This window comes from Arachis ipaensis, chromosome B6 (assembly GCF_059453495.1).
Source record: "Arachis ipaensis isolate K30076 ecotype BB chromosome B6, ASM5945349v1, whole genome shotgun sequence".
Taxonomy (NCBI): domain Eukaryota; kingdom Viridiplantae; phylum Streptophyta; class Magnoliopsida; order Fabales; family Fabaceae; genus Arachis; species Arachis ipaensis.
In genome coordinates this window covers 98,826,586-98,849,477 of record NC_142441.1, presented here as the reverse complement: position 1 = coordinate 98,849,477, position 22,892 = coordinate 98,826,586, and the positions used below count along the sequence as shown (strand labels likewise).

General features: G+C 41.7%; 2 non-coding genes across 2 annotated transcripts; both read left to right on the top strand.

Moving 5' to 3' along the window:
* The first annotated feature begins 19,318 nt into the window (after positions 1-19,318).
* Positions 19,319-19,426, top strand: LOC148561919 (small nucleolar RNA R71). Its single transcript, XR_015886833.1, has one exon. It is a non-coding gene; the product is annotated as a small nucleolar RNA R71 (small nucleolar RNA).
* A 3,033-nt stretch (positions 19,427-22,459) lies between these two features.
* On the top strand, positions 22,460-22,567 carry LOC148561918 (small nucleolar RNA R71). The gene has a single exon (XR_015886674.1). It is a non-coding gene; the product is annotated as a small nucleolar RNA R71 (small nucleolar RNA).
* The last annotated feature ends 325 nt before the right edge of the window (positions 22,568-22,892 follow it).

Here is a 22,892-nt window from a genome sequence, read left to right as displayed (position 1 = left end):
CTAACTTGAGCGTTGGAGTCCTTGCAGGTGGCTCCTCCCTCCACTCCACGCCTCACCAGCTCGAAGGAACCTTATCCGCCTCATTTTCGGTGTCCACACAAACCCAACTTCCAGCGTTCTCCTAACTCCCAGTACTCACTAGACCCGAATCGTTCCAGTCCCGAGCCAACAAACATTGGCGCTGTCTATGAAAAAAAAATCTAGCGTGAATGGATTTCCTGTTGGGCCCGATGTACAAGCACGAGGAGGAGGAAGCTCATGAGGAGGAGGGAACCCGCTTGATGAGTAGGTTAGCCTCCGTAGCATCCTCCCGCGAGCACACGAGAACACGTTCTCGCAGAGATGACCCGCCCTCTAGCTCTCATGAGAGATGCCCGTTCAGGGGCACGGGTGACGATAATGCTAGAATCATGCCAGAGCTATGCCACCGGGTGCAGAACCTTGAAAAAGAGTTAGCAGCGAAGGACCGCTACCGTCCTAGCCCGAGTCTCTCCCACACCCGATCTCCTCCAAGGAGGTCGGAGGCTCAGGGAAGAAGCCTCAAAGAGATAACAGGCACCGAACAAATGCCCAGTCCCAGTGAAGACGACGAGAACCCATCATCGTGGGAGCTACCCCTTTGCACTCCTCCGTCCTTAAAGTCCGGCTGCCAAAACACTTCGATAAGCCGATGGACATGAGGTATGATGGTACCCAAGACCCCCAGGAGCACCTGACGGCCTTTGAGGCCAGAATGAACCTTGAAGGCGTTGGCGACGCAGTAAGGTTCCACGCTTTCCCTGTGACGTTGGCAGGTCTTGCAATCCAATGGTTCAACACGCTCTCGCAGGGGTCCATCACGACCTTCTCGGACATAACTCGTAGCTTTTTAGCACAATTCACCACGCGCATCGTCAAGGCTAAGCACCCGATAAAACTCCTGGGGTCACCCAAAAATCAGAGAAACAACCAGGAAATTCATCGACAGATTCAACGACGAGTGCCTAGAGATTGACGGCTTGACCGACTCAGTCGCCAGCCTCTGTCTGACGAATGGTCTGCTAAACGAAGATTTTAGGAAGCACCTTACTACCAAGCCCGTATGGACCATGCAAGAGATCTAGAACGCGACAAGGGAATACATAAATGATGAGGAGGTTAGCCAGCTGGTAGCAGCCAATAAATGATAGCTCACCAACCCCCCACCCCATCATCCCGGGACCGGAGAGAAAATGAAAGAACCCACCAAGAAGGGGGGATCGGGAAAAACTTTCAAGCCTTTCCCTCGCGTGGGAAAGTTCACGAACTACACCCCCCTTACAGCCCCTATCGTCGAGGTCTACCAACAAATCGCGGACAAAGGCGTCCTGTCGAAGCCCCGTCAACTAAAAGATAGAACAGGCAGGAACAAGAACTTATACTGCGACTACCACAAGGGATTTAGCCGTGAAACTCAGGATTCCTTCGACCTGAAAGACGCCTTGGAACATGCCATCCACGAAGGTAAACTGACTGAGTTTTCACAGTTCATAAGGGAGCCCAGGAGGAGGGAGCGCGAGCGTTCTGATGAGGACCGGGGCGGGACCGTGAAGCCAAGGCCAGGGCCTACCAACAACGCCCTAACCGTCGTTAACGTCATAGTTGGGAGAGACACTCCCCCCAAGTCAAGGTCCGCGACCAAGGACACCAAAGTCCTGGCCATATCATCGGGAAGCCACAGGACCTCAGGCAAGGAGTCCCTGAGGATATCCTTTGGTCCGGAAGACCAATGGTTCCACGACACCTCGAAAAATCCCCCTTTGGTGATTACGACAAGAATCGGGACCGGCCTGGTCAAGCGGATCCTCGCAGACACAGGAGCTGACTCCAAAATCATGTTCAGGAATGTGTTCGACACCCTGGGACTTAGGGAGACCGATCTAAAAACCCATCAACACGGGGTCATCGGCCTAGGCGACAATTTCATAAAGCTTGACGGGATAGTTACCTCCCGGTTTGTATTGAAGGAGTTGAAGGGAAAAAGTCGGTAATGGCGGTGTTCGTTGTCTTAAGGGACTCCACGTCTTACAATGTCATCCTAGGGAGGAAGACAATCAACGAGTTCTCCGTTGTGATAAGCACCAAGTTTTTTACTATGAAATTCATTGCAGACGACGGGTCCGTCAGATCTATCAAGGGAGACTTAGAAACGGCGGTCACATGCGACAACGCCAGTCTCTTGCTGAGAAAGAAATCAAAGGAAGCATCAGGGGCTTTTTTGGCCGACTTAGATGCCAGAGTAGATGACAAGTCGAGGCCTGAACCCCATGGGGACTTAGAGAAATTTTGAGTCGGGGACACAGAAGACAAGTTCACCTTTGTGAATAGGAACCTCCCTCACAACCTGAAAGAGCCCCTTATGGAGGTCATAAAGGCAAACGGCGACCTATTCGCCTGGACCCCAGCCGACATGCCAGGGGTGGACCCTGAGTTCATGTGTCTCCTAAGCTGGCTTATGCTCTCCTAACCTCATCCTAGAGGTTGAGGTAGTACTTCTAAGGACACCAGATCACCGTGAGAACAGACCAAGCCATCCATCAAATCCTTCAAAAGCCCGATCTAGCGGGACGGATGATGACATGGTCAGTTGAGCTATCCCAGTATGATTTGCAATATGAGCCCAGGCACATGATCATGGCTCAGGCAATGGCAGATTTTCTGGTAGAGGTAACTGGAGACCCCACGAGAACCTGAACACACAGTGGAAGCTCTACGTTGACGGAGCTTCCAACCAAGCATTTGGAGGAGCAGGAATAATCCTCAAAAGTCCAACTGGGGTGGTTTACAAGCAATTGATCAAGTTTGACTTCCCGGTCTCCAATAACCAGGCAGAGTATGAAGCCTTGATCGGAGGCTTGTGATAAACCCCGATTTTGTGGTTTATCTTGTGCTTAATTTGGGGGATTTTATCAACTTTTCTCACATCTATTCAATGAAATAGCATGGTTTTGTAATTCTCCCTCAAATTGTGCTTAAGTGTGAAAACATGCTTTTTAGGCCTTAAATAGCTAAATTTAACTCACTTTAATTCCATTCGATGCCTTGATATGTTTGTTGAGTGATTTCAGGTTCATAAGGCAAGTATTGGATGGAAGAAGTGAAGAGAAAAGCATGCAAAGTGGGAGAACTCATGAAGAAATGAAGGAACCGTAAAGCTGTCAAGCCTGACCTCTTTGCACTCAATCGACCATAACTTGAGCTACAGAGGTCCAAATGAGGTGGTTCCAGTTGCGTTGGAAAGCTAACATCCGGAAATTTGAAATAATATAAAATTTACCATAGTTTTCTGACGTATAAGGGCGCGCACACGCCATATACGCGTGCGCACCAATGGAGCTATGTGGGTCCACTTTTTGCACTTCGTTGGGGGCGATTTCTAGCTCATTTTGGGCCTAATCCAACTCATTTCTGATGCTATTGAACCCAAGGATTGAAGGGGGAGTGAACCAAGTAGTCATAGTTTAGTTTTCATCATATTTTAGGGTAGAAATTCTAGAGAGAGAGGCTCTCTCCTCTCTCTAGATTTAGGATAGAAATTAGGGTAGAGTTATGTTAATCACTCTCAAATTTCTCTTTTAATTCTTGTTTTGATTCCAATTCTCTTTATATTTTAGTGTTCTATTGTCTTTGATCTTGTAGTTTTTCTTGTTGATTTCTTATTTTGCTCTCTCTTATGTTGATGAACAATTGTTGGATCTTAATTTTCTTTAATGCAATTTTATGTTCCCATGTTCTTTTATGTTGATCTTGCTTGCTATTATTGATTTCTTGCTTATGATAGTTATGGGTTTCCTTTAATTCTTTCATTTTATGATATTTACTTTTCTTGCATTCTAGGTGTTTGATAAAATGTTTTCTCTAATTTTTGAGTAGTTTTCTTTGCTCTTGGCCTAGGCTAAGGGAATTGAGTGATCTTGAGTCATTGGGTCTCAATGAATTGGTGATTTGAGAACCCTTGGTGATCAATTTGATACTCATTGACACCAACCCACTACTAATCTAATTAGTAGATAGGTTGGGACTTATGGGTTGATGTGATCAAGCCTATTGACGTACTTCAAGCCTAGGAGTAGATATTACGTACTTAAGGCTTTTGGAAGTAGACTTAATAGGTTGGCCTCTCATAATTATCATTATATATTTTGTAGACAAGGATGGTGATCTCAATTACTTATGTCTAGCCAAGAGTACTTTTCCTTTATTTTATTAGTTCTTGTCATTTTACCTTCTTGTCATTTAATTTTTCTCGCCATTTACTTTCTTGCAAAAATATAAAACCAACCCCCTTACCCCCTTTATAGCCAATAATTGAGCATTTCATTGCAACTCCTTGTGAGACGACCCGGAATTCAAATACTTCGGTTAATTCTTGTTTGGGGTTTATTACTTGTGACAACCAATATTTTTTATTGGGAGAATTGTTTGTCGGTTTAGAGCTATGCTTGCAACGAGAATTCATTCATTTGAGGAAATTCTATACCGACACAACAATTTTCTTAAATCAAAATGGCGCCATTGCCGGGGAGTTGCAATGGTATTATATTATTGGCTATTGTGAATATTGTGAATATGTTTGCCTTTTGCTTATTTGTTAGTTTTTGTTAGGCTTAGGACTTTGTTGCTTATTTTTGTTAGCTTTTGTTTTTATTTGCTATTATGAATTCTCATCCTCACCTTGGCTATGAGTTTGGTTCAAATTATGTTGTAGGAAATGGGAGCTACAATGAGGATGTGCATCAAGGATGGAACAATCAAAGATGGGAGGAGCCTCAAGGGATTGATCAACCTTCTTGGCAACAACAACCTCCGAATTCTTATGGGTATAACTCTCATCCTAATGCATATCAATCTAAGGGATGTGGTGACCCTTATTGTGATTGTCAACAACCACCACCATATGCCTATGAACTACCTCCTCAACATAATTTTGCACCACCTTACTCACAAGCCCCTTTTCACCAAACACCCCCATATGACCTCAACCCATATCCACCATACCAACCACCTTGTGAACCATATGAACCATATGAAGAACCACCCCAATTCCACCACCAATACCCTCAAGAACCACCACATCCATATTATCACCAATATGAATCACCTCCCATGTATGATAACTTTCAACCACATAATGAATTTCCCTTTCCATCACAACCCTCCATGGAAGAATACCCACATCCATCCATCCAAGAGCCAATGGATCGTCTTAAGGAAGCAATGGATCAGCTTCAAGCAATAATCCGTCAAAAGGAGCAAGAGGAAGCCCAAAAGAATTATGAAACTATTGAAGCTAACCTTGCCAAAATTAAAGCCAACTTGGACTCATGGGACTCATGCAACAAGCAAAGCATCTCCACGGATGAATGTGAAAAATCAACCGAAGAAATGAGCATGAAGGAGATTTTAGAATCTCAACATGAGGACAACGAGATGGGGTATGTCTTGCAACAAGTGGAGAATAAAGAGATTGTTAATGAAGAAGAAGTGGTTGAAAGCCTAGGCAAAGTTGAACAAGAGGTGGATTTCAAACTTGAGAGCACTTCCACACCAAGTGACATTGTTGATGATTTGGTGGAAGTTATTGAACCTTCTTCCAATGAGCTTGAATTTGGTGTTGAGGAGGATAATGCGCAACCTCCTAAGCATATAATGAATGATGAAGAATTGGAAGAAGGTGAGCAAATAACAAATCTTTCTCTTGGAGATGAGCCCACACCAACACATGATCCTTTGGTATTTGAGGAATCTTCTCCTCTTGAAATTGAGGTGGATGTTGAGACAAGTTCCACATTACCTCCAAGTTGTGATATGAAGAATGGAGAGGAGCTAGAAGAGGTTGGTGAGGAAGTAATTGGACATGAAGAGTCTTGTCAAGAGGTGAAGGTGGAAGAAGCTTGCCAAGAGGTGGAGGTATTCAAAGAAGAGCACAATGGAATGGAACTTACAAGACCATTGGAGACGTCCCTTCCTAAGTCACTATCCAACATAACATTCAAGTGGGTAAAATTTTTATCTCTAATCTTTACTTTCCCACTTGAATATGGTTTGATTGAGACGGATGGGCAACTTAGAGCTCTTTGTGGTGTTAAGAGAAAAAGAGAATTTATTAGTAGGTGGAAATGTCAATCAAGGTTCCTTATGGTTGGAAACTCAAAGTCTAAGTGCAATGGTTGGTATAGTTCTCAACTAAAGGGGTCTAGGAAGATGCTTTGGTGTTTACTTGAGAATTTGGATCACTTCTCACCCAATTGGAATTGTGATGATCAACTTGAAGATGGGTGTAGAAACAAGATTTGGGATCTGGGAATATATGAAGTCCAATTTTAGAAGCCCTTAGCTTGTGTGGAACTTCATCAAAGCTTGGTGCCATTGATCTTGAATTTTGGAGCTTACTTGAAATCCAAGCATTGGTGGAAGTTTCAAGATGAGTTCAAGCATAAGCCACCATGACAAGGAGCTTCCCAAATGTCCAACTTAAGGACTTAAACTAAAAGTGCTAGGTGGGAGACACCCCACCATGGTAAACTCTTTCCATACTCTTGTAAATATAATCAATGGATGAATTGGGTTGCCATTGTTAGGTAGTTTTCTTCTTTGCATACTCTTGTTTTAATATTTTGGTTATTGGTTTGTTTGATTAGATTTGTGCCTTAAGTTGTAGCTTAGTTGTTGTTGAGTAGTGTTTTTCTTGTAGTATAAGTTTTGTTTTTAGTGTATTTGAAAATTTTTCAAAAAACCAAAAAGATTTTTTGTTAAATTTGATTTTTGATTGTTTTAGAATGCTTGTAGATTAGGAGAGTGCCCTGTTTTAAAAAAAAAAAAAGAAGAGCATCGGCGCCCAAGCGCGGTGTGCGCGCGCGCACCGTTGTGATTTCACAACTCCTAGTACTAAAATCCGAGAGTTGTGCCCACTTTATGCCTACTTTGTGCTAGGCGATCCGCGCGTAAGCACGCATGGCGCGTGCGCTCCGATTGTCCCTGTCGCATCCGCGCGTAAGCACGCATGGCGCGTGCGCGTGGATTGTTTTTGCTGCATCCGCGCCCAAGCACGCATGGCGCGCGCGCGCGGATTGTTCCTGCTACATCCGTGCATAAGCACGCATGGCGCATATGCACGGATTTACACCATGTTTTTCTCCTTTCTCCTTTCTCCTTCTTTCTTCTTTTCTTCTTCTTTCTTTCTACTCTTTTTTCTTTTTCTTCTTCTTCCTCTCTTGAAAAATTCTTTTTTTTCTTTTTTTTTAAAAAAAATTATAAAAAATAAAATAAAAATAAATAAATAAATAAAATAAAAAATTTCTTTTCTTCCATCCTCTTTTATTGCATTTGCTTGTTTTCATTCATTGTATTTTAATTTTATTTTTGTAACTTGTTTTCCCTTCTATTTTCTAAGTTTCTTATTTTAATAATGGTGTTGGATTCTTATATTCAATTGTTGAGAATTTCTTGGTTAATCTTGGTGCTTCGTGACTTGTTCGATATTGTTGGGTGATGAAACTTTTAAATCAATGCTTAATCTTGTATGATTCTTATATTCTTTGTGCATTGATATGAACTTGCATGTCCTTCCTGACCCACTCTTTCTAGCTGAACTTGATATTTTTGAGTGCTCCTTTAACTTGTTCTTGCATCAAGTATTAGTTAATACGCCCTGTGCCTATATTATTTTCTCACTTGCATGCGTAGCTAACATGCAGTGAGAATTTTACTTTTATTTGGCATTAGCCCCTGTCTATGTTCTAATTGCTTCCATATCTTTGTTGTAGGCATAATTTTCTTTCCTTTTCTTTCCTTTTAGGTTGGCCGCCAAGAAGGAAAGGAATGAGATAGCTTCTAAATGGGGCAACAAACAAGTCCACCCGCACAACCTTTTGAAGGATCTCATCAATTGTAGCAACCCGTCCACTTTGCTCTTCCTTGCATGCACCGAGGACGGTGCAAATTTCTAAGTGTGGGGAGGTCGTCCGACCGACCTCCATAGGTAACAATTTCCTTTTTCAACACCAATTTTTAATTTTTTTGTCTTTGTTAGATTAGTTATTGCATTGCATGATAGATTGCATGTTAGTTAGAATTTGTACATATTTTTCATCACTTCTTTTTATGTTAGGACCCCTTGGTTAGGGTGATGACTTCTTTTCCAAGAAAAAAATTGTTTTAGGGCACCCTACCAATTTGAAAAAATTTTTCTTGTTGAACTTGCTTGAAGAATTTATTTTGGAACATGGTTTTTGAGCTAAGAACACAAGCATGTGAGTTTTGAGCCTAATTGTGGGGTTACATCATATAACCACTTATTTCCATTCTTGTGTGTATTATTCTCTCTCTATGATTGTAATCTTTGATTTGTTTGATTCTTTATGTCCATTGTTCCATGTATATATACATTTATATGATTGAGGCCATCATTTCATCTAGCTCACTTATCCAAATAGCCTACCTTTCAACAACCATTGTTAGCCAATTTTGAGCCTATTTAATCCCTTTTGTTCTTAATTTTTAGCACATCACCACCCCTAAGTGAAAAATAATAAATGGCCCTTAATTTAGATCTTTGATTAGCTTAGGCTAGTGAGGGTGTATATCATTTGAGTATGGGAAACTTGGGGACATTGGTTGAGGTAAAAGTATAAATTTTATTTTTGTTAAAATTATTGGGAATTGGGTACATATTCATGCACCATATGTAAAACCATATGCATTGAGATTTTTGTATATACTTTAGAAAAAAATGATAAAGAAAAAGAAAAAGAACATATATATATATATATATATATATATATATATATATATAATAGAAAAAGAAAAAAAGAGAAAAAAGAAATAAAAAGGGGACAAAAATGTCCCAAAGTAAAGTTCAATAAAAACCAATGCATATGGAATGTTAATTAAAGAGAATGCATGAGTATGTGGAAAAAGTGAGAATCATGGGTAGCTAGGTTGTGTATTAGAATTGTATAGGTTGTTACATGTGTTAGGTGAGAGCTTAGGCTAATCAAAGATACAAATTTCAAGCTCACTTGACCATATGCATCCCTACCTTTACCCTATTCCCATTACAACCTATGAATAAGACCTCATGATGAGTGTATGCATGCATTGAATAATTGTTGATTGTTAGATGAAAAACAAATCTTGGAAAGCATGATTAAAAGAGAATTGAGTGATCGACCCTGTACACTTGAGCGACTAGAGTGGATATACTTCCGGTGAGGGTTCGATGCTCAATTCCTTGTTCCCGGCTTTCACGAGCTTTCTTCTTGCAAGTCTATTTGGACTTCATTTTGATATTTGAATTGGTAGAGTTTGTGAGTCGTCATATGACCTTTTCCCTACTTGCTTATGTATGTTCTTCGAGATTGATTTGCTTTTAACCAAGTAGGTAGAAGCATTTTGCATTTAGTTACATGCATGTAGATAGGTTTATATAGTTTCTTTGTATTGAATAAATATTCATATCCCATTTCTTGTCCTTCTTTATTCTTAGCATGAGGACATGCTTAGTTTAAGTGTGGGGAGATTTGATAAACCCCAATTTTGTGGTTTATCTTGTGCTTAATTTGGGAGATTTTATCAACTTTTCTCACATTTATTCAATGAAATAGCATGGTTTTGTAATTCTCCCTTAAATTGTGCTTAAGTGTGAAAACATGCTTTTTAGGCCTTAAAATAGCTAAATTTAACTCACTTTAATTCCATTTGATGCCTTGATATGTTTGTTGAGTGATTTCAGGTTCATAAGGCAAGTATTGGATGGAAGAAGTGAAGAAAAAAGCATGAAAAGTGGGAGAACTCATGAAGAAATGAAGGAACCGTAAAGCTGTCAAGCCTGACCTCTTCGCACTCAATCGACCATAACTTGAAATTCTAGAGAGATAGGCTCTCTCCTCTCTCTAGATTTAGGATAGAAATTAGGGTAGAGTTATATTAATCACTCTCAAATTTCTCTTTTAATTCTTGTTTTGATTCCAATTCTCTTTATGTTTTAGTATTCTATTGTCTTTGATCTTGTAGTTTCTCTTGTTGATTTCTTATTTTGCTCTCTCTTATGTTGATGAACAACTGTTAGATCTTAATTTTCTTTAATGCAATTTTATGTTCCCATGTTCTTTTATGTTGATCTTGCTTGCTATTATTGATTTCTTGCTTATGATAGTTATGGGTTTCCTTTAATTCTTACATTTTATGATGTTTACTTTTCTTGCATTCTAGGTGTTTGATAAAATGTTTCCTCTAGTTTTTGAGTAGTTTTATTTGCTCTTGGCCTAGGCTAAGGGACTTGAGTGACCTTGAGTCATTGGGTCTCAATGAATTGGTGATTTGAGAACCCTTGGTGATCAATTTGATACTCATTGACACCAACCCACTACTAATCTAATTAGTAGATAGGTTGGGACTTATGGGTTGATGTGATCAAGCCTATTTGACGTACTTCAAGCCTAGGAGTAGATATTATGTACTTAAGGCTTTTGGAAGTAGACTTAATAGGTTGGCCTCTCATAATTATCAATATATGTTTTGTAGACAAGGATGATGATCTTAATTACTTATGTCTAGCCAAGAGTACTTTTCCTTTATTTTATTAGTTCTTGTCATTTTACCTTCTTGTCATTTAATTTTTCTCGCCATTTACTTTCTTGCAAAAATATAAAACCAACCCCCTTATCCCCTTTATAGGCAATAATTGAGCATTTCATTGCAATTCCTTGTGAGACGACCCAGAGTTTAAATACTTCAGTTAATTCTTGTTTGGGATTTATTACTTGTGACAACTAATATTTTTTATTGGGAGAATTGTTTGTCAGTTTAGAGCTATGCTTGCAATGAGAATTCATTCATTTGAGGAAATTCTATACCGACACAATAATTTTCTTAAATCAGCTTGCTCTTGGCAAAAGAAGTCAGAGCCTCGCGGGTTGAAGTTAACAGCGACTCTCAAATAGTGACCTCCCAGATCAACAGGACTTACCAAGCTAGAGATTCCTTACTCCAGAAGTATTTCAAAAGGTTAAAAAAGTTGAGCGAAGGCTTTGATGAGATCGTGGTCCAGCATGTCCCCAGGGAGAGGAATGCCTTGGCTGACCTCCTATCAAAACTGGCAAGCACAAAACCAGGGTCGGGAAATCAATCTTTGATCCAAGGGCTGATAAAGGAACCCACAGTGACCCTGTGCGTGGCACAAGCAATAAACACCCCCTCATGGATTGATCCAATTCTCAGTTTCTTGGAAGTCGGTGAACTCCCCGAAGACGAGAAGGAGGCAAAGACGATAAGAAGGGAGGCGGCTAAATATGTGGTAATACAAGGCCAATTATACAAGCGGGGAATGAACCAGCCCCTACTGAAATGCCTACGCCCCGACCAGACGGACTACGTCCTGAGCGAAGTCCACGAAGGATGCTGCGGCCACCATATTGGGGGAAGGCATTGGCCAGGAAGCTCGTTAGAGCTGGTTACTATTGGCCTTCCATGATGTCGGACACAAGAATTCGTGAGAAAGTGTAGGTGTCAGGAGAACGCTAATTTTCACAAATCCTCAGGGATGGAGTTAAGTTCAATGCTAGCATCCCGACCTTTTGCTCAATGGGGAGTCGACCTCCTCAGTCCATTCCCAGTGGGTCCCGGGCAGATTAAGTATCTAATCATGGCCATTGATTACTACACTAAGTGGATCGAGGCAGAATGATTGGCCAATATATCGTCGACAAATTGTCGGAAGTTCATGTGGAGACAAGTGGTCTCTAGGTTCGGAATCCCCGACGTCATCATTTCGGACAATGGGATGTAGTTTGCGGACAAGAAGTTTGGGGAGTTCCTCTCAGGGCTGGGGATCAAGCAAAAATTCTCCTCAGTCGAACACCCACAGAGCAATGGCCAAGTAGAAGCTGCAAACAAGGTCATCCTCCATGGTCTGAAGACACAACTAGACCAGAAAAAGGGCTCCTGGGTAGACGAGCTTCCCTCGGTCCTATGGTCGTATAGGACGACACCGCAATCTTCTATCGGGAAAAAGCCGTTCCAGCTTACCTACAGGGTCGACCCGGTAATCCCAGTCGAAATTGGGGAACCAAGCTCAAGGCTGCTTCTCGGACGCATCGAAGAAGCAGTGGAGAAGGATTTGATTGATGAAACCAGGGGGATGGCCCATTTAACAGAAACTACATTAAAGCAAAGGGTAGCTTTAAGGTACAATGCCAAGGTGTTGAAAAGGGATTTCGAGGCAGGCGATCTGGTGCTACGAAGAAATGACATCGGGTTTACAACCCCAGGAGAAGTAAAGTTGGCGGCTAACTGGGAAGGCCCATACAGAGTAAGAGAGGTACTCGGCAAGGGGGCGTACAGGCTAGAGCGCTTGGATGGGAGCGAGGTACTAAGGACATGGAATATAGCAAACTTGAAAAGATTCTACTCTTGAAAGGCGACTTAGCGACTTAACGGGTTTTTCTATTCTCATTCACTTGTGTTTGTTATTTTGTTTTCTTTACCATTTGTTACCTTGCCATTACATCTTTTGTTGCCTTGTCAACTAGTTTTATTATAAATACCATGAACATTGCATTATGTCATTTCGCCTATTTTAAGTGTTACATTTTCTGTTCTCACGGTTAACCGGGACTGATCACCCCGGAAGCCTTAATCGGTACAAAGGATACCACAGAGCCAAAAATACACGGCCCACTGGCCAAGTGAGAAAGCCAGAAAACAAAAGGCTATAAACTTTTTTCAAAGGCAACCAATCGGCCGAAGAACGATATAAAACAAGTCACGATAAATATTACAAAACAAGGGCATCGCATCGGCCCAACAATTTAAAAGCACGACAAATCAACAAGTCTAAAGCAACATTAAAAATTACAGACTAAACTACTAAGGGGCTCCCGACTACTTGGGAATATCTACGATCTTGCCATCTTGCACCATTCTGAAGGCCCCAACCAAGGAAATGTCGAGGTCGGGAGCCAAGATGGCAATTTGGGTCTTGATCCCTTCCTCGGTAGCCTTGACGACTTTCCTGGCATCCTTCATAATGTCTTTATTCTTTTTCTTCAGAGTAACGACCTCTTGCTGAGCGATCTGGGCCAACCTCTCGATCTCGCTTTGCTTTTTCTCTATCTCCTTCAATTTATTATCCAAGTCTTTAACCTTGGCCTCGGTAGAAGTAGCCTGACCCTGGGCAGTGTTCAGGTCCCTAGAGAGGAAGAGGTCACGCTCGACTAGACTAGTAATCTCGGAGGCGTCCTCCTCCGCCTTTTTCTCCTTCTCAACGAGCGGGTCTTGAGGGGCTTCTCCTGGGTCTTCAGATCAGCAATGTCTTTCTGAGCGGCACAGAGCTTTCCTTCCAGAGCCTGATGCTGAGCTAAAGTAGTTTCCACTTTCCGAGCAATAACGGCAGCTCAGAGGAGGCTGCAATAAGTCCACTTCGCCTGAGCGGCGAGGTCCTCCTCTTGGAAAATGTCCTCAGTCCTAGGAAAGAGATGGGAATTAATGAAGCCCCCAGCATCAAAACTCCTCTCCATCACAGTCAATGTCTCCCCGGAAGGCCCCTGGTGCACGAAATTGTGATCTCAGGCAACGGCGCCAAAAACTCTGTACGCACGTCTTAATAAATTATTTTTCATTCACAACTTCGATACAACTAACCAGCAAGTGCACTGGGTCGTCCAAGTAATAAAATCTTACGTGAGTAAGGGTCGATCCCACAGAGATTGTTGGTATAAAGCAAGCTATGGTCACCTTGTAGATCTCAGTCAGGCAGATATGAAATAGTTATGGAGTTTTCAAAAATAAATAATAAAATAAGGATAGACACACTTCTGTAAATCATTGGTGAGAATTTCAGATAAGCGCATAGAGATGCTTTCGTTCCTCTGAACCTCTGCTTTCCTGCTGTCTTCATCCAATCAATCCTACTCTTTTCCATGGCTGGCTTTATGTAAGGACATCACCGTTGTCAATCGCTACTTTTTATCCTCTCTGGAAAATGGTCCGATGCGCTGTCCCTGCATGGCTAATCGTCTGGAGGCATCACCCTTGTCAATAGCTGCATCCCATCCTCTTGTGAAAATGGTCCAAATGCTCTATCACAGCACGGCTAATCATCTGAGGTTCTCGATCATGCTGGAATAGGATTCACCCTCCTTTTGCGTCTGTCACTACGCCCAGCAATCGCGAGTTTGAAGTTCGTCACAGTCATTCAATCCCAGAGTCCTACTCGGAATACCACAGACAAGGTTTAGACTTTCCGGACTCTCATGAATGCCGCCATCAATCTAGCTTATACCACGAAGATTCTGATTAAGAGATCCAAGAGATACTCATTCAATCTAAGGTAGAACGGAAGTGGTTGTCAGGCACGCGTTCATAGGGAATGATGATGATTGTCACGTTCATCAAATTCAGGTTGAAGTGCGAATGAATATCTTAGAAGCGGAATAAGTTGAATTGAATAGAAAAACAGTAGTACTTTGCATTAATCTTTGAGGAACAGTAGAGCTCCACACCTTAATCTATGGAGTGTAAAAACTCTACCGTTGAAAATACATAAGTGAACATAGGGTAAGCATGGCCGAGTGGCCAGCCTCCCATGGAGGTCTAGAGATCTAAAATTGATCAAAAGTGTCTAATACAATAGTAAAAAGTTCTATTTATAATAAACTAGCTACTAGGGTTTACAGAAGTAAGTAATTGATGTTCGGGGCCCACTTGGTGTGTGCTTGGGCTGAGCTTGAATGTTACACGTGTAGAGGTAAATCTTGGAGTTGAACGCCAGTTTGTAACGTATTTCTGGCGTTCAACTCTGGCTTGTGACGTGTTTCTGGCGTTTAACTCCAGACAGCAGCGTAGAACTGGCGTTCAACGCCCTTTTACGTCATCTAAACCCGGCCAAAGTATGGACTATTATATATTGCTGGAAAGCCCTGGATGTCTAGTTTCCAACGCAATTAAAAGCGCGCCATTTTAAGTTCTGTAGCTCCAGAAAATCCATTTTGAGTGCAGGGAGGTCAGAATCCAACAGCATCAGCAGTCCTTCTTCAACCTCTGAATCTGATTTTTGCTCAAGTCCCTTAATTTCAGCCAGAAAATACCTGAAATCACAGAAATACACACAAACTCATAGTAAAGTCCAGAAATGTGAATTTAACATAAAAACTAATGAAAACATCCCTAAAAGTAACTAGATTCTACTAAAGACATACTAAAAACAATGCCAAAAAGCGTATAAATTATCCGCTCATCACAACACCAAACTTAAATTGTTGCTTGTCCCCAAGCAACTGAAAATCAAATAGGATAAAAAGAAGAGAATATACTATAAATTCCAAACTATCAATGAAACATAGCTCCAATTAGATGAGCGGGACTTGTAGCTTTTTGCCTCTTGAATAGTTTTGGCATCTCACTTTATCCATTGAAGTTCAGAATGATTGGCATCTATAGGAACTCAGAGTTCAGATAGTGTTATTGATTCTCCTAGTTCAGTATGTTGATTCTTGAACACAGCTACTTTATGAGTCTTGGCCGTGGCCCTAAGCACTTTGTTTTCCAGTATTACCACCGGATACATAAATGCCACAGACACATAATTGGGTGAACCTTTTCAGATTGTGACTCAGATTTGCTAAAGTCCCCAATTAGAGGTGTCCAGGGTTCTTAAGCACACTCTTCTTTTGCTTTGGACCTTGACTTTAACCGCTCAGTCTCAAGTTTTCACTTGACACCTTCACGCCACAAGCACATGGTTAGGGACAGCTTGGTTTAGCCGCTTAGGCCAGGATTTTATTCCTTTAGGCCCTCCTATCCACTGATGCTCAAAGCCTTGGGATCCTTTTTATTGCCCTTGCCTTTTGGTTTTAAGGGTTACTGGCTTTTTGCTCTTGCCTCTTGGTTTTAAGAGCTTTTGGCTTTTTCTGCTTGCTTTTTCTTTTTCTATTTTTTTTCGCCTTTTTTTCTTTTCTTTTTTTTTTCTGCAAGCTTTGTATTCACTTCTTTTTCTTGCTTCAAGAATCATTTTTATTATTTTTCAGATTATCAAATAACATGTCTCCTTGTCATCATTCTTTCAAGAGCCAACATATTTAACATTCTTAAACAACAACTTCAAAAGACATATGCACTGTTCAAGCATTCATTCAGAAAACAAAAAGTATTGTCACCACATCAATATAATTAAACTAAGTTCAAGGATAAATTCGAAACTCATGTACTTCTTGTTCTTTTGAATTAAAACATTTTTCATTTAAGAGAGGTGATGGATTCATAGGACATTCATAACTTTAAGACAAAGTTACTAACTACTAATGATCATGTAATAAGACACAAACATAGATAAGCACTTAACATAGAGAAAACGAAAAACAGAGAATGTAAGAACAAGGAATGAGTCCACCTTAGTGATGGTGGCGTTTCCTTCTTGAGGAACCAATGATGTCTTTGAGCTCTTCTATGTCTCTTCCTTGTCTTTGTTGCTCCTCCCTCATTGCTCTTTGATCTTCTCTAATTTCATGAAGGATGATGGAGTGCTCTTGATGTTCCACCCTTAGTTGTCCCATGTTGGAACTTAATTCTCCTAGGGAGGTGTTGATTTGCTCCCAAAAATTATGTGGAGGAAAGTGCATCCCTTGAGGTATCTCAGGGATTTCTTGATGGTGAGCTTCTTCATGTGCCTGTTGAGATCCATGAATGTGCTCTCTTGTTTGCTCCATCCTTTTCTTAGTGATGGGCTTGTGAGATGAATCTTTCCATCTCCCATGGCTCAGAGGTGGAAGCAATTGTCTTCCATTTCCTCTTTCTTGAGGTTTCTCTGGCCTTAGGTGCCATTAATGGTTATGGAAAAAACAAAAAAGCTATGCTTTTACCACACCAAACTTAGAATATTGCTCGCCCTCGAGCAAGAGAAGAAAGAATAGATGAAGAAGAAGAAGATATGGAGGAGATGGAGGGATGTGTGTATTCGGCCATATGGGTGGGATTGGGTGGGAAAGAGATTTTGAATTTTGAAGGTAGGTGGGGTGTATGGATGTGAGTGGTGAAGTGGTGATAGGGAAGAGAGATTGAGGTGATTGGTGAAGAGTTTTGAGGAAGAGTGTTTATGGGATTGTGTGAAAGAGGGGTGAGAAGAAGTGAGTGGAGGTAGGTGGGGATCCTGTGGGGTCCACAGATCCTGAGGTGTTCAAGGATTTACAACCTTGCACCAAATTGGGCATGCAAAATGCCCTTGCACACAACTCTGGGCGTTCAGCGCCAGATTGGTGCTTGTTCTGGGCGTTGAACGCCTATTTGTTGCCCATTTCTGGTGTTGAACGCCAGAACCATGCTTGTTCTGGGCGTTCAGCGCCAGCTCTTCTCCAGGGTGCAATTCTGGCGTCAAACGCCCAGATGCTGCCCATTTTGGGCGTTCAGCACCAGAACCATGCTCTGTTCTGGCGTTGAACGCCAGCCAGATGCTTCTTACTGGCGTTTAAACGCCAGTGAGATCTTCCTCCAGGGTGTGATTTTTTTTCTACTGTTTTTGATTCCATTTTCAATTTTTATATTTATTTTGTGACTCCACATGATCATGAACCTAATAAAACATGAAAAACCATGAAAATAAAATTAGATAAATAAAAATTGGGTTGCCTCCCAACAAGCGCTTCTTTAATGTCAATAGCTTGACAGTGGGCTCTCATGGAGCCTCACAGATGTTCAGAGCATTGTTGAAACTTCCCAACACCAAACTTAGAGTTTGACTGTGGGGGCTCTAGTTGACTCTATTTTGAGAGAAGCTTTTTATGCTTCCTCTCCATGTTTACAGAAGGATGACCTCAAGTTTTAAACACAAGGGAGTCCTCATTCAATTGAAGGACTAGTTCACCTCTGTCAACATCAATCACAGCTCTTGCTGTGGCTAGGGAGGGTCTTCCAAGGATGATGGATTCATCCTCATCCTTCCCAGTATCTAGGACTATGAAATCAGCAGGATGTAAAGGCCTTCAACCTTTACTAACACGTCCTCTACCTGTCCATAAGCCTATTTTCTTGAATTGTCTGCCATCTCTAATGAGATTTTAGTAGCTTGCACCCCAAAGATTCCCAGTTTTTCTATTACAGAGAGGGGCATGAGGTTTATCCCTGATCCAAGGTCACATAGAGCCTTCTCAAAGGTCATGGTGCCTATGGTACAAGGTATTAAGAACTTTCCAGGATCCTGTTTCTTCTGAGGCAATGTCAGTTGATCCAGATCACTCAGTTCATTAGTGAACAAGGGAGGTTCATCTTTCCAAGTCTCAATACCAAATAATTTGGCATTCAGCTTCATGATTGCACCAAGGTACTTGGTAACTTGCTCTTCAGTAACATCCTCATTCTTTTCAGAAGAGGAATACTCATCAGAGCTCATGAATGGCATAAGGAGGTTTAGTGGAATCTCTATGGTCTCTAGATGAGTCTTAGATTCCTTTGGTTCCTCAAAGGGAAACTCCTTATTGATCACTGGACGTCCCAGGAGGTCTTCCTCACTGGGATTCACGTCCTCCCCTTCCTCTTTGGATTCGGCCATGATGGTCATTTCAATGGCCTTGCACTCTCCTTTTGGATTTTCTTCTGTATTGCTTGAGAGAGTACTAGGAGGGATTTCAGTGACTCTTTTACTCAACTGGCCCACTTGTGCTTCCAAATTTCTAATGGAGGACCTTGTTTCATTCATGAAACTCACAGTGGCCTTAGATAGATCAGAGACTAAGTTTGCTAAATTAGAAGTATTTTGTTCAGAGTTCTCTGTCTGTTGCTGACTGGATGATGGAGAAGGTTTACTACTGTTAAACCTATTTCTTCCACCATTATTAAAGCCTGGTTGAGGCTTTTGTTGATCCTTCCATGAGAGATTTGGGTAATTTCTCCATGAGGGGTTATAGGTGTTTCCATAAGGTTCACCCATGTAATTCACCTCTGCTATTGCAGGGTTTTCAGGATCATAAGCTTCTTCTTCAGAAGTTGCCTCTTGAGTACTGTTGGATGCAGCTTGCATTCCATTCAGACTCTGAGAAATCATATTGACTTGCTGAGTCAATATTTTATTCTGAACCAATATGGCATTCAGAGTATCAATTTCAAGAACTCCCTTCTTCTGAGGCGTCCCATTACTCACAGGATTCCTCTCAGAAGTGTACATGAACTGGTTATTAGCAACCATGTTAATGAGTTCTTGAGCTTCTGCAGGCGTTTTCTTTAGGTGAATAGATCCACTTGAAGAAGTATCCAATGACATCTTAGCTAATTCAGACAGACCATCATAGAATATATCCAGGATGGTCCATTCTGAAAGCATGTCAGAAGGACACTTTTTGGTCAGTTGCTTGTATCTCTCCCAAGCTTCATAGAAGGATTCACCTTCTTTCTGTCTGAAGGTTTGAACATCTACTCTAAGCTTACTAAGCTTTTGAGGAGGAAAGAACTTGGCTAAGAAAGCCGTGACCAGCTTATCCCAAGACTTCAGGCTATCTTTGGGTTGAGAGTCCAACCACACTCTAGCTCTGTCTCTTACAGCAAAAGGGAAAAGCATGAGCCTGTAGACTTCAGGATTTACTCCATTAGTCTTAATAGTATCACAGATCTGCAAGAATTCAGTTAAGAACTGAAAAGGATCTTCAGATGGAAGTCCATGGAACTTGCAGTTCTGCTGCATCAGAGAAACTAGCTGAGGTTTCAGCTCAAAATTGTTTGCTCCAATGGTAGGGATGGAGATGCTTCTTCCATGTAAATTGGAATTAGATACAGTAAAGTCACCAAGCATCCTCCTTACATTATTATTATTTTCGGTTGCCATCTCCTCTTCCTGTTTGAAAATTTCTGACAGGTGCTTGCTTATGCTTTTACCACACCAAACTTAGAATATTGCTCGCCCTCGAGCAAGAAAAGAAAGAATTAGATGAAGAAGAAAAAGAAAATATGGAGAAGAGGGGGAGGTGTGTTTCGGCCAAGAAAGGAAAGAGAGGGTTGTGTTGTGTGAAAATGAAGAAGAATGGAAGGCTTTATATAGGGAAGGGAGGGGGGTTAAGGTTCGGCCATATGGGTGGGTTTGGGTGGGAAATTGATTTTGAATTTTGAAGGTAGGTGGAGTTTATTGGGTAGGTTTATGGGGAAGATGGGTGGATGTGAGTGGTGAAGGGTTAATAGGGAAGAGGGATGGAGGTGATAGGTGAAGGGTTTTGGGGAAGAGTGTTTATTGGGAATAGAGGATGATTGAGAAGAGAGAAGAGAGTGAGTGGAGGTAGGTGGAGATCCTGTGGGGTCCACAGATCCTGAGATGATCCTGTAGGGTCCACAGATCCTGAGGTGTTTAAGGATTTACAACCTTGCACCAAATTAAGCATGTAAAATGCCCTTGCACACAACTCTGGCCATTCAGGGCCAGGTTAGTGCCCATTTTGGGCGTTCAACGCCCATTTATTGCCCATTTCTGGCGTTGAACGCCAGAACCATGCTTGTTCTGGGCGTTCAGCGCCAGCTCTTCTCCAGGGTGCAATTCTGGCGTTCAGCGCCCAGATGCTGTCCATTTTGGGCGTTCAGCGCCCAGATACTGCCCATTTTGAGCGTTCAGCACCAGAACCATGCTCTGTTCTGGCGTTGAACGCCAGACAGGTGCTTCCTCCAGGGTGTGATTTTTCTTCCGCTGTTTTTGATTCTGTTTCTAAATTTTTCGTTTATTTTGTGACTCCACATGATCATGAACCTAAGAAAACATGAAAAACAAAAATAAAATTAGATAAATAAACATTGGGTTGCCTCCCAACAAGCGCTTCTTTAATGTCAATAGCTTGACAGTGGGCTCTCATGGAGCCTCACAGGTGTGCAGAGCTTTGTTGAGACCTCCCAACACCAAACTTAGAGTTTGACTGTGGGGGCTTTGTTTGACTCTGCTTTGAGAGAAGCTTTTTATGCTTCCTCTCCATGGATGCAGAGAGAGATCCTTGAGTTGTAAACACAAGGTTGTCCTCATTTATTTGAAGGATCAATTCTCCTCTGTCCACATCAATCACAACTCTTGCTGTGGCTAGGAAAGGTCTTCCAAGGATGATGAATTCATCCTCATCCTTCCCAGTATCTAGGACTATGAAATCAATAGGGATGTAAAGGCCTTCAACCTTTACTAACACGTCCTCTACTTGTCCATAAGCCTGTTTTCTTGAATTATCTGTCATCTCTAATGAGATTTTAGCGGCTTGCACCCTAAAGATTTCCAGTTTCTCTATTACAGAGAGGGCATGAGGTTTATTCCTGAACCAAGGTCACACAGAGCCTTAAAGATCATGGTGCCTATGGTACAAGGTATTAAGAACTTTCCAGGATCCTGTTTCTTCTGAGGCAATGTCAGTTGATCCAGATCACTTAGTTCATTGGTGAACAAGGGAGGTTCATCTTCCCAAGTCTCTATACCAAATAATTTGGCATTCAGCTTCATGATTGCACCAAGAAACTTGGCAGCTTGCTCTTCAGTGACATCCTCATTCTATTCAGAAGAGGAATACTCATCAGAGCTCATGAAGGGCATAAGGAGGTTCAATGGAATCTCTATGGTCTCTAGATGAGCCTCAGATTCCTTTGGTTCCTCAGAAGGAAACTCCTTATTGATCACTGGACGTCCCAGGAGGTCTTCCTCACTGGGATTCACGTCCTCCTCTCCCTCTTTGGGTTCGGCCATTTTGGTAATATCAATGGCCTTGCACTCTCTCTTTGGATTTTCTTCTGCATTGCTTGGGAGAGTACTAGGAGGGATTTCAGTGATCCTTTTACTCAGCTGGCCCACTTGTGCTTCCAAATTTCTAATGGAAGACCTTGTTTCATTCATGAAACTTACAGTGGCCTTGGATAGATCAGAGACTAAGTTTGCTAAACTAGAGGTACTTTGTTCAGAGTTCTCTGTCTGTTGCTGAGTGGATGATGGAAAAGGTTTATTATTATTAAACCTGTTTCTTCCACCATTATTAAAGCCTTGTTGAGGCTTTTGTTGATCCTTCCATGAGAGATTTGGATGATTTCTCCATGATGGATTATAGGTGTTTCCATAAGATTCACCTAAGTAATTCACCTCTGCTATTGCAGGGTTTTCAGGATCATAAGCTTCTTCTTCAGAAGATGCCTCTTGAGTACTGTTGGATGCAGCTTGCATTCCATTCAGACTCTGAGAAATCATATTGACTTGCTGAGTCAATATTTTGTTCTGAGCCAATATGGTATTCAGAGTATCAATTTCAAGAACTCCCTTCTTTATAGGTGTCCCATTACTCACAGGATTCCTCTCAGAAGTGTACATGAACTGGTTATTAGCAACCATGTCAATGAGTTCTTGAGCTTCTGCAGGCGTTTTCTTTAGGTGAATGGATCCACCGGCAGAAGTATCTAATGACATCTTAGATAACTCAGACAGACCATCATAGAATATATTCAGGATGGTCCATTCTGAAAGCATGTCAGAAGGACACTTTTTGGTCAGTCCTTTGTATCTCTCCCAAGCTTCATAGAGGGATTCACCTTCTTTCTGTCTGAAGGTTTGAACATCCACTCTAAGCTTTCTCAGCTTTTGAGGAGGAAAGAACTTGGCTAAGAAAGCCTTGACCAGCTTATCCCAAGAGTTCAGGCTATCCTTAGGTTGAGAGTCCAACCATACTCTAGCTCTGTCTCTTACAGCAAAAGGGAAAAGCATGAGCCTGTAGACATCAGGATCTACTCTATTAGTCTTAACAGTATCACATATCTGCAAGAATTCAGTTAAGAACTGAAAAGGATCTTCAGATGGAAGTCCATGAAACTTGCAGTTTTGCTGCATCAGAGAAACTAGCTGAGGTTTCAGCTCAAAATTGTTTGCTCCAATGGTAGGGATGGAGATGCTTCTTCCA